The sequence below is a fragment of the Haemaphysalis longicornis genome, unplaced genomic scaffold (genome assembly GCF_048455015.1).
Source record: "Haemaphysalis longicornis isolate Haplotype H1 unplaced genomic scaffold, Haemaphysalis longicornis Haplotype H1 scaffold_13, whole genome shotgun sequence".
Taxonomy (NCBI): domain Eukaryota; kingdom Metazoa; phylum Arthropoda; class Arachnida; order Ixodida; family Ixodidae; genus Haemaphysalis; species Haemaphysalis longicornis.
In genome coordinates, this window is record NW_027526233.1 from 19,401,763 (window position 1) to 19,413,288 (window position 11,526).

The 11,526-nt window shown below is 43.4% G+C and overlaps 1 long non-coding RNA gene across 4 annotated transcripts in view; it reads right to left on the minus strand.

Annotated features, from left to right (window-relative positions):
• The window catches only part of LOC144164012 (uncharacterized), a 37,068-nt gene extending 26,975 nt beyond the window's left edge, over window positions 1-10,093 (minus strand). For 2 of the 4 annotated variants that reach the window (XR_013320993.1, XR_013320994.1), the window contains exons 1-3: window positions 9,931-10,093; window positions 6,006-6,126; window positions 3,730-3,830 (exon numbers count right to left, since the gene is read on the minus strand). This is a non-coding gene — a long non-coding RNA (uncharacterized LOC144164012). The remainder of the gene's footprint in view (window positions 1-3,729; window positions 3,831-6,005; window positions 6,127-9,930) is intronic. The other 2 variants (XR_013320996.1, XR_013320995.1) reach the window with 1 other exon arrangement.
• Window positions 10,094-11,526: the final 1,433 nt, after the last annotated feature.

Below are 11,526 nucleotides of genomic sequence, written 5' to 3' on the forward strand. Positions count from 1 at the left end.
GAATAACCACCCCCCCCCCCCCCTAACGAAGTGTTTTTTGCCACGAATTTGGCTCCGGCTATAGAGCATGCCGTATAATTTTATTTCCAGATATTTGCTGATTTATTGTTGTTCACATAGGTGTTTCATGGTTATTTATCTCACACAGACAAATTTACGTACTGTAGACTGCTCGAAATAGCCCCCCTGGAATAATGCCATACGGGAGCTGCGGGAACGTGTAATAAATAAATAAGCAAATAAAAATATTTACTTGCACAACTAGAGAGGTAATACTCCAAATAAAAGTTTCTGATTGGTAATTTCCGAGTGCGAATACGGGAAACCGGTTTCTATGAATTCTTACCTCATTATGCAACCGCGCCTGTAGCACTTGCGATGTACTCTAAAGCTAATATTATAGGGAGGGAAAGCTTTGTATATGCATTGGAATGACGTGGCCTAGCTTTGAACAAACCTGTGTGGTAATGGCTTGGTATTCTGTAGTTTAGGCTCTGTAAACTACACTCGGTACTTTATACTGTAAACTACATTTTCTAGCATAAACACTCTGTATTTTATGCTTGAATAGAGGCTGATCGCTGTAAATTTTCCAATTTTATTAGGTAAGTAATATTTTTATGTATTGATACAACTGTGCAACGCTATAAAATTTTTCACATCAACAATCATTTGTATATAACGCAGGTGAAAATGAATACAGTGAAGATATTATCTAAAAAATTCAGAAAACAAGCGAAGAAACTGCCACCTTACTAAAAAACCTTGTAACCGTGGAGCTGCTGAGCCTGTATCAGTGTTGTCCCTGACAGAATAACATACTGCTCCTAAAGGCAGTGATATGCTCAAGTCCTCCCTCGACAGAGCTGGCAGCAATCTCCACATTTCACATTTGTTGGAACTTTTTCGTAAAGATAGGAATAACTCACGAAGACGAGACGTGCTTGTTTTAATCAAATATAGATTTAGACCATCTGCCGTATGATTCGAGTTGACTCTAGAACTCGTATACGTAAAATTTTGCCTAATAGTGTAACCTGCATTATTGTTGAGTGTGGTAAACCTCCCGACTCCAGCTCATACTGTGTTTATTTTTTGAACGACTGTCTTAAAATATTTATACAATTTTTTTATTTCCGTACTTGTTTTGGCCAGAGACTTTAATTACTCTGCAATTGTTGGCCCAGTTTATCAGTTAAACCTACCAATACCGAACAGAAGCCTTACTTTGGTCAATTTGTCTCGGTATTTTTACTTAGCCGAGCACATGCTAGACTGAACGCGTAGCAAACACATGTAGACCTAATCCTTATCAACCATGCAGTGGAGGTCATTACCCATGTATTAAAGGAAACCGGTGACCACAAGTGGGTTCAATGCAGACTTTTCTTGCCACGTGCAGACTAAGGTGGAAGTTAGACAAAAATGGGAAGTTGGGAAGTTTTTAACCGCAGACGTCGAAGTTTGCTACCAAATTGAATATTCTAAATGCCTACAAAAACTGGTTTATTTTTTTGTGATAAACTAAGGTATAAAAAGTGTGTGCGCACCCTAAAAACAGGGAAGGTGGTATAAACGACCCGTGGTTCACGCGAAATATCAAGAAATGCTTAAACAAAAACGATCGTAGAAGGACGCGCCAAGAAAGAACTCCGAGGATATTTCAAACTATAACACATCACTAGTGAGGCCAAAAATCAAACTGAGAAACCTCAACTTAGAACGCTTCGTTATGCCTCAAGAAGTGACCTAGAAAATTCTGGCGTGTGGTAATCCCCCAAAACAACGAATTAATTGCATATTTAACGCATGATGCAAGAAACAAGGTTTATATAGAGGAACGCATAGAATCCGTTGGCCACCAGTTCTAAAAAAATTTCATGCACTAACTTCCTCCCCACTCACTGACGGTGCGGCAAAACCCTATAACACACCCATTTGGGACCGTAAAAGCTGCCACTCGTCCAGTAGAGAGACGTCCGCCAACTACGCCTGCGACCGTGAAAGCATAAGGACGCAGATACATCAAATCACTTGCCCTCCATAAGCCTCCTTATTTACACTCATATTGCAGTGCAAATACGAATAACAATGTGAATATAACCGTGTGCGTATCGCCTCTTCGCAATCATATTCTAATGAGATCGTTAATGGCATACCAGTGGTATACGGCACTTTGCAGGCGAATGTAGGATTTGCCTGCAAATTATCAACGCCACAAACGAATATCCTTTTCAGTTCCATGTAACGCAACTATCAAAATGGTCTGGCATAAAATACCGCTATCCAATTAAAAACAAAACAAAAATATGTATGGTTTTCCTTCTGCTTTTAAACTACCTCCAAATGCTGTACAATGAAGGACTGATTAGTTCAATCTTCTTCCTCATATAAATATCTTAGGAAGTTTATCTTCTGTCATCTGAGCTGTGACAATTACATATTGTACGTACCCAATCAACGTTTTCAAAAATTTGGCTTAACTACGGATTTGAGTGCAAAGCTTCTCGTATATACATCACTCATTGGACCAACCTTGGAATCGGAGTCAATTTATATGGCACCCTCACTACGATTACCAAACAATTTACTTGAACTTGTGGAGAAACAGGAGCAAAGTTTATATTGTTTTATATCCACGTTTTCAGAGCATCACTGCCATAAAGCACGCCTGAACCACCCGTCACTTGCCATACGCTGAACATATGACTCGCTTTTTTATATTGCCTTTTTCGCGTCACTAATTCTTTGTCCTATCTCCACCTTATAGCATCAACTTGTATACATTCTGCCTTTTACATTACATATTTTGTTGGCCATGTTGGTCAGGAGGAACGAATACGTAAATTGCTTGGACACCTCCTTCTGTGACACTGTGTTTGTGAAAGAAAAGTGGCGACATATGCACTAAAACAATGCGAATGAAATATCTCTATAGAGAGTATTCGTCCGAAAGACGAATGTGCAACGTCTTTCAGGTGCAACGTCACAGCAGACGAGTCACCGGTGAAAGGCTTAGCTAAACATTTACAAACTTATACAGTCTACCACAGATACCCAACCATCAAAAAGAGAGTCTTATTGATTTACAAACGTCAGCAACACATTTGGGCGTAAGGACTTGAGTTTTTCATAATGTATTCCTATTACCCTGTATAGACCCACTAATAGTTGATTTTTGAAAGTTACGCCTCCGAGGGCGTAGAAGACGCTGAACGTTTGAGAACGAAAGTGAAAACAAACAGCTGTGTCTGCTACCACGGCGTGATTGCATGTATACCTGAATGAAGATCTTTCGCTAAGCTATGTATACAATTCAGCAAGGATGTACCTTTTCTCAAATCCGAGGAGGTTGTGTGCAGGTTGGTTGGGATAAAAAAACAACCTTTTTGCAATAAAAAAGCAATTTTAATTCAGTGGGCTTTCCTATACTTTTGTTCCTTTTCCCTTTGCGCGTGTATTAAACGGTGACGCTGTATTTACACTGTATTTACGCTGTAAACGACGCTGTATTTACGCTAATTAGCCCGTTTTAATGCGAAAGGAAGGGACATTTCTTGTGACAATGTAACCATTCGTTATAGAGAAAATATTAAGCAACAATGGACAACATGGATTCATGTTGAAGCATACAGATAAGACACAGTACACTCTGCAAAGGCGGATACGCGAAAGCAAATGACCGAGCGGCGCGTCTTATAAGGGTGCCTTAGCCCGCTGCCAACTCACGATAAAATCTTGTTGTAAATAAATAATCGAATGCTGCACCCTTCGTAGTATGGTGACGGGAAGGGGAAGACCCAGTCGTGGCCTCCTACTCTGTGGCCATACTGCAAATAGAGAGTAGGAGTGTAAAACAAATCAATGTAGATCCTCAGAATGGGGTATTTTAAAGCAGTCTCAGTCAATGCAATGTTTTCCGTATATCTGAGCAATCGGGTTTCAAATTTATTGCTCTTTTTGCGAACTTAACACTCTTCATATTTAAGATAAAGAAAAATGGCGACGCCAGTTTTAACAGAATGCGTGTGGCTTGACTCTCGACGGGCATTTTTTTACTGGAGCTCTACTGCGTGTTCAGAGTTACAAGGAAAAACAATTCGTCATTCTCCAGTGTCCACCACTGGTGTTAATAATAGCCTAGTGAAGAGAGCAAATGTATACGGATGATTGAGGAATGCTCTGGGTTCTCAGGCAGCCATACCTACAGCGTAATATTGCGTAGCACGGTAACGTTTCTGCTGAAGTACCGGAATTGCCATGCGTGCTATAATAATTACTATGTGGGCTGTAAGAACCTTTAGCCTGCAATTTTTTTTCGCTAATAAAAAAACTGTGCAGGTTAAACAAGATGCAGTTCTTGTTGTGCCGGTGTAGTGCCGTCTGTTCTCGGTGGCCCTTTGACTATATACTCGAAAACATTAGTTGTGCTAGGCATAGAATCTTCCGCCGAGAAATTTTTTTTTATACAATACCAAATCGTTGTTGCATCTTGGTTCGCTGAACGGAAATGTTATATTGTGAATCGAAGGGGCACTGAAAGCAACCAGCAAGGTGGGCTCAGACTAAAGATGTACCACCCCGTACCCCTCTCAGCATTTATTCCGCAGTGAAAGAAGCTTTAATTGCTGAGAACTTACAAATAAACAACGCAATCTTGCTTTCGCGCCATTTCATGACGTTTCATGTGGCGCAGACGGTGAAGGGAAAGGCGTGACGCAGTGGAGTGGTCTAACAGGAAACACAGAGCTCAGCATCGCAGCCGCAGGAGCCACTAATCGCGCTCTCGGGGCATACGAGAAAAGAACTTTCCCGCCCTCTCCGTCATTATACCTGCCGCTCTGTTTGGGCCAGTATTGGTGAAGCACTGGACGTGCGATGGTGGTTAAACAATGTATACCTGCCGGGAGTCTTTTTGCTTTACCTTGAAAACGTGCAGCGGACAGCGCAACCGTGGCGAGAACGACGTAAGGGGCGCTCTTTTGCATTGCGCTCTCGTTATGAATAGTTGGGTTTAGGGCGCTTCGCTGCACTCGGCTTGACTACAGGACGAGATCTGTTAGTTCTACATGCGCCGAATGCCTAATGTCTAAGCAGTGCCTACGTACTCCGGTGTACGAGCGCCGGAATTGCAGTACGCGTTTGCAATTTCATCCGAAAACTTAACAAAATCATTCAAATGTACGGCTCGACGGATGGGCTCACGTAACGGAGCCCTGGTGTACGTAGAGTAAGATATAACGGGCATGCGACTGCGACGAACCTGAGATAACCAGCGCAATCGCCTCTTGGCAGCTTGCATAGTCGGCACGGCATGAATCATACCTGTGCATTTATAACTGCATGCGAGCTATGAAAGATCACGTGTAAAAAGGTATTTTATCAGTGCGAGAGTTTTCATACTCCGTTGTCGTTCTGTATGATCGCGTGACTCTTGGCACATCAGCCGCTGTTTACGCCAACTCTGCTGGGTGACTGATAGCTCCATTTTTGTAATATTTACGAGAATATTTATATTTACGGCCAAGGACTAGTATATTCGATTCCTGGGGCCGCCAGCTACCTATTTCCACCAACTTCATTTTTTTCTCCAGCGTGTCTTTAAGTGCCGCGCTGACGATAAACGTGGTCAGACTTTGTTGAGCGGCCTTTGATAAAGTGTGGCCGGCGAATACAACGGAAGAACTGCATCCAGCTCCGTAGCAGCACCCAACCTCTTTATTATCGACAGCAATTTTTACACGTATGCTCCCAACTCAGCTTACCTCACTTTCACCTACCGCTTAGCACGAGCTACATATCTCGCATTGTGTACCACGTATATGCCCCCATTACTCTTGGGGATACACGTGCAGGTTTTACCTTTTTAGGCCGCCACACAGCGCCTTCCTCCTTGTCACTCCTTCGGTTAAACATGCTTAGATCCTTAAGCATCGATAAACGTGACTCTCCTTGTTGTGTTTCGTCGGTGACAATTCCCTAGATGTGGGCTGAACTGAACGTACCTGATAGTCTACGTGTAGCCCATTTCTCTGCCGAAGTTCCACAACCTGTGCAAGTGTGTCAACGTCCATTTCTTCTCTTAGACGGAACTGCGTCGTCATGGCTGGACTTGAGACTTTTTCGCTACGATTGCAACAAAAAATACCAAAACTTTTTGTAAAAACGATTTTCTCTCTTGGATTTGTAACTGCGAAAATTTCTGTACGTCTGTCTATCAGTCTGTCATTCTGCCCCTTGATTCATCCGACGGGACTACAGATAAAATTTTTTAAACAATACGTTTTCACATGAAAAACATTTTCCAACTAGCACAGAAGCTTGCATACTTCGTAGCTCTCAACACGTTTTCTAAAAACCAAATTCCCATGTTTGAACAAAACATAAATATATAAGTGATGCCAGCACTTTTATTTACATTCCACATTTAGGTGGGTGGTATTACTGAGGTAGGAAACACCAAAAAATAAATATAAAAGAAAAATTTCCTGCAACTCTAATTACAAAGTTCAATTGGGGCGATTGTAGCTGGAGGGCCACGCAAACCAGATTAAAAGTCTCCCAAGATATGGCGCGCCAGACAGCAAGCGACACAAAAACAACCAAGGACTTACGGTAAGCTTTTAGGGACAAACCTTCAAGTCAGTGTCATACAGTGTTCTGGCGTGAGTCCAAAATCCCCCAAATTGACAGATATGCATGTATAGTCAAACATCCACTGCTTAGGTTGGTAATTTTAAATGATAATATCAGAAATAAGGGATGACCAGACCTAACTTGTATTCCAAAAATACAGATCATGTCGCTCCGGCACAAAGGCGTCGGAAAAGATGCCCCAAAAGCAACTCTACAAGGTCCACTACCTCAAAAATAAAACCTAATTAGATACACAAATAAGACAGTGAGAAGCAAAAATTGGTGAACACCTGCTTTTTTATGCTTAAAGTTTTAGAGAAGAGGACGTCGTTTGGTATTGAAGAAATACCTCTGTGACAATAAAAGCTATAGACAAGGAAAAAAGCAAGAACACGGCACTTTAACACTCAGCGCCCTCGTATCATGCGGAACGAGTTGTCCCAAAGTAAATGGTCCCGCCTTTACTTGGACGGAAATGCCGTACAATGGAAATTAGCGCCATCGTTCACAACAGAGGTTGCTACGGCCTACAATGAGAACTGATCTACAGCACCTGCTTGCATGGGACCGTTATGATTAGGTTTCGTCCTACCGTCGAAAGCTTTCTGATAGTAAACACGGCACAGCGTGCCCCTGGGTACATGCATCGTGCTCTAGTGAGAGGCTGGCGTATCATCATAGCTGCTTGACATGGCAGACACCCCACCACATAGAACTTTATCGAGCGGTTGCCCGCCTACGTCCCAGTAGCATTATATACGATTGTGGAGATGAAGCTATTTTATCTCTAAAGCCCGCAGTGAAAGAAACAATATTCGGCAATTCTTTTCACCACATATTTTTAGACTCGAAGCCGTGCTAAATGTGTAGTCTATACTTACCTGGCGAGAAGTGAATGGAAGAACGATTTAGCGCGACGTTCTATACGAATCTAACCACTATAATCCTTGGTGTTTATTAATGTTCGTGAGAAAGATGCTTCAGATACTGGCAGTTTTGCTATGTACAGGGTGGTGAAAATTATGTCGACAGGTGGTTTTTAAACTAAGCCCTTAGGTTACGTGATGACAACCTCTACGGTTAGGTTATACGCCCAGAGAAACACATGGTTAGGTGGTAATTATCGATGTCGGTGGCCTAATTACAAAAATTGAGTAATTAAATTTTAAGTTGGTGGAGTAGCCAAGGATGTTTGTATTACAAAGTTAGAGGCAATCGTGTTCCGACCCAGTTTGATTTACAGAATTCTTCAAGCGCATCTTCTCAGATGTCGAACTGTGGTTTATGCCATCCACATGATTACGCATGCAAGAGTCAAGACCGGCGTTAAGCTCCAGCCTTTTGTGCTGTAATTCAATAGCGCTTGTGAGAACTATAGGTTGTGATGGCGCCAGTCAAGACTAAATGGGCGCCAGTTAACACTTTTGCTTCTGCGCCCACACCGTTGTCGAATTAAACGCCCTACACAACAGGCACGTCCCAAAACCTAAGAGCTTTGTGACGCGGCAGACTGTTTTGCATGCGTAATTGTGCGAACAGCAATTGAGCTTCGCAGTTTGATATCTTGCACTACGAATGCGCTAGGAGAATGCTGCCAAATGAAACTGCGTAGAAGCACGATTGCGTCTAACTTTTCAATAGAAACACGCCTGCTTACTGGAGCCACTAACAGAATAATTATCGAATTTTACTTCATTAGGCGCCACACATCCATATTCGCTACCTCACTATGTGAAATAATGCACACACAACCTTACTGTAGAGGTGCTCCTCACATACATTTAAGCGGGTAGTTTTAAAAAAAACCTGCCGACTTAACGTTGATCACACTGTATCAGCACCCCCTCGTGCAGGCCGGTGTAGCTTATGCGGCCGCAACGTGCCCGGGGTGCGCGATGAAAAGTGGCGACACATTGTGAACCTTTCTACGAAGGAACATATCATTGTTCTTTCGACAATTGGAGACAGTAAGCATAACAATCCGCGTGTACGAAATAAATATGGGAAGTGCGACGGTCCGCATCAGCGTCGTACTCGAGCGCAAAGCGAGTATAAATATTAGAGAATTGTTGCGCCTGCTGCGCTGAATGGTTTTGCCTTCGCAAAAAAAAATCGAGAGACGACTGGTGTTCACATGCATGAATGCACAGTGCAGCACCGCATGCACCAATCTGGTTTGAGAAGTGGGGTGGTGGTGAAATCGTCGCTGCTAAGAGAGCTCCATACAACCAAAAAGTTGTACTTTGCTCTTTTACACGACACATGCAGCACAGGAGAATGGCGAAAGGGAACATTTAGTGATGATTCGACGTTCTGCACCAAGCTACTCCAAAACAGAAATTGCGTATCTTCAGCTTTTCCCGTAAAAACAGTGTCTTGTGGGTTGCATTGTGGGTTGCAAAACAGTGCATTATTGCCTTTTGCTGCCTGACTTGAAGATGAAAAGTTCCTTAGTTGCTCGTGGCTTCACTGGAATCATTGACAGATCTTGTGACGTAACCACCGAGCAGAGAACCATGCGATCCGGAGTTATTACGGGGCTCATTCACCAAACCTTACCACCTATGATGGCCCAGCAGCCTATCTTTAGAGCCCACTGAATGGGCCAAGTGGCACGGGTTCCTGTGTCTACTGTCGCAAAGTATTGGACTTTAGAATTGCTGCTTCAAGAGAGCTGGTCGCCCAATTGATTCATGCGTCTCTAGGAGTCGAACCAAATAGAATCGAATAGTGGATCCGTTTGGGATTGTAATGTAGAAAGCGGACATGTCATGTAGTGATGCCGCGCTCGTGATGACTTTTTTGTATGTGCAAACCTCGTATTACATTGTTAATGAACGATGGCAAAGGATAGTGAAATGCGAGCAAATGAATACAACTATCCATGGCAAGGTGCATTGTAAAATGCATTTTTGCCAGTCTGGATTGACGATTTGAACTGTAAAAGGGACCTAAATTGTGTAGGTACGAATAGTAATAACAGTGTGTTTAAAAAGTGGAGAATTTTCGTGCACAATGTTCTCAGAAGGCGCTTGCAGGCATGCCTTGCGTCATAAAAAAATTCATGTTGAAATGTTTTGTGCAAAAACTAAACTACAGTTATATTCCTGCTGTGCGAAATACAGGCTATGGAAGAATTTGGTATGCATGATTACCTTTAACGTATGCAAATATCTCTACAAAGCAACGTTTGGAATGTCTCAATCCTCAAAACACACCCGTTATGAACACGCAACGAATTCTAAACTTTGGGCTTAGTCGCGCTATATCTGAGCACTCGGTCCGCAGGCTTACCTTGATTCCAACGCTGATGTAGAGGCGAAAACGTTTGTTCGTGCAGGAGCGGATGGTCCAAAGGGAGCCACGCCGTGTGAGTTCAACCGTAACGCTAGGGTGTATAAGGAGGACCTTTCATGGAACCTCTTACTGGCTAGGAACAAACGCCACCGTTCATTCTTAGCACTGCTCCACGAATGGGAAAGGCTATCGTGTTGCTAAGCAGGAAATTATTGGCTGCCACTCGTGGTTAGCAACTGCATTACCTGCGCAGAAAAACGTCATTGGCTGCCAACAGCGGATAGCAACTAACTTAGCCACGTGCAGTTGACCGCGATTGGCTGCAGTTCCTGCGTAGAAACTTCTCGAGCCAAGAAGACTAACACAATGGAGCGGCGCAAAAGTATAGCAACTCTCACTGTAGTAATTCACCTTTCCTGGAAGCTCGCTCAAACCTGCTTGGCCCGTACGTATGCCAAGCGAGATGGTGCCTTTATGCGAACAGATCCTTTTGTATAGCTCGTAAATTCTATGCAGAGCAGGTCTCTCGGGCCGCTTTTTGCTACGTTCTTGCCCACACATATGGAACACGATCAATTGTTTTAGTGATTTTGGTCGAATTGTATACAATATTACATCTGCATAATTATGTGCAGCGATACTGCCGTCTTGGCAATACCAAAGACAGCGCCTGCAAAGGATACACTTTTTCAAAATAACGCAGCTTCGATTGCCACGGAGAGTCTAATACTAGGCCACCACTAATGATCAAGCTATCGCTCACATCGGTGCCTCTCAGATTTGAAGGGACTTTTAGCACGGGTCTTTACACTACTTTCCCTTCCCAATGAGATACTTTATTACTACTATACCACTTTTCGTTACACAACCTAAAATCACCTCAGATAAGGGCATTTTCTAAAACGTGCTCACTTACCATCAAAACCCATTTAATAAACAAAAACGTGACCTTGACTTTAATGATGTGCACAGCCTTAACAGAAAATCCGACATTGATATTGCCACGAAAATGCATTTTGTTTGTTTACTTATAAGTTTTTATTTGTAGGGACGCAGCCCCTGCGTGCACCGATTCGGGTGGTTACAGTGTAGTGAGCGCGCGTCGACCACCGATAGTGACGTCAGAGCGTCATGTGCACGTGCGTGCGTGAGCGACTCACAGTGGGCCGCAGCAAACACGTGTAGTGCGCACACACCCTCGATCATCCGCACAACCAACAAAGTGGCTTAAAGCGGCGCTCACTGGGGCATCGGGGGAGTTGTACGAAACATCCCCGTCGCAGCTGATCGCCGGGTTTGGAGCGGAAAGAGGCTGTACACGGCAACAACGACCATTACATTCACGCCTAAGCACCGCATTTCGTGGACGTGGACAGTGCAGCTTAGGACAACGGACTCGGACACATCTGTGAGTGTCGCGGAAGCGCCATGTTATTTCTTGTACCATGGAGGCAGTTCGCTTTCTCCGGTCCCGATGCTCCCCTGATCATTCTGTTTCATGTGGATGTGTTCCCAAGATGTCTTTCGGTTGCCCGGAATAAACCAGATTTCTATTCCTTGTTTGTGTGCGTCGCTTCTTCGGGCGGGTTCAGG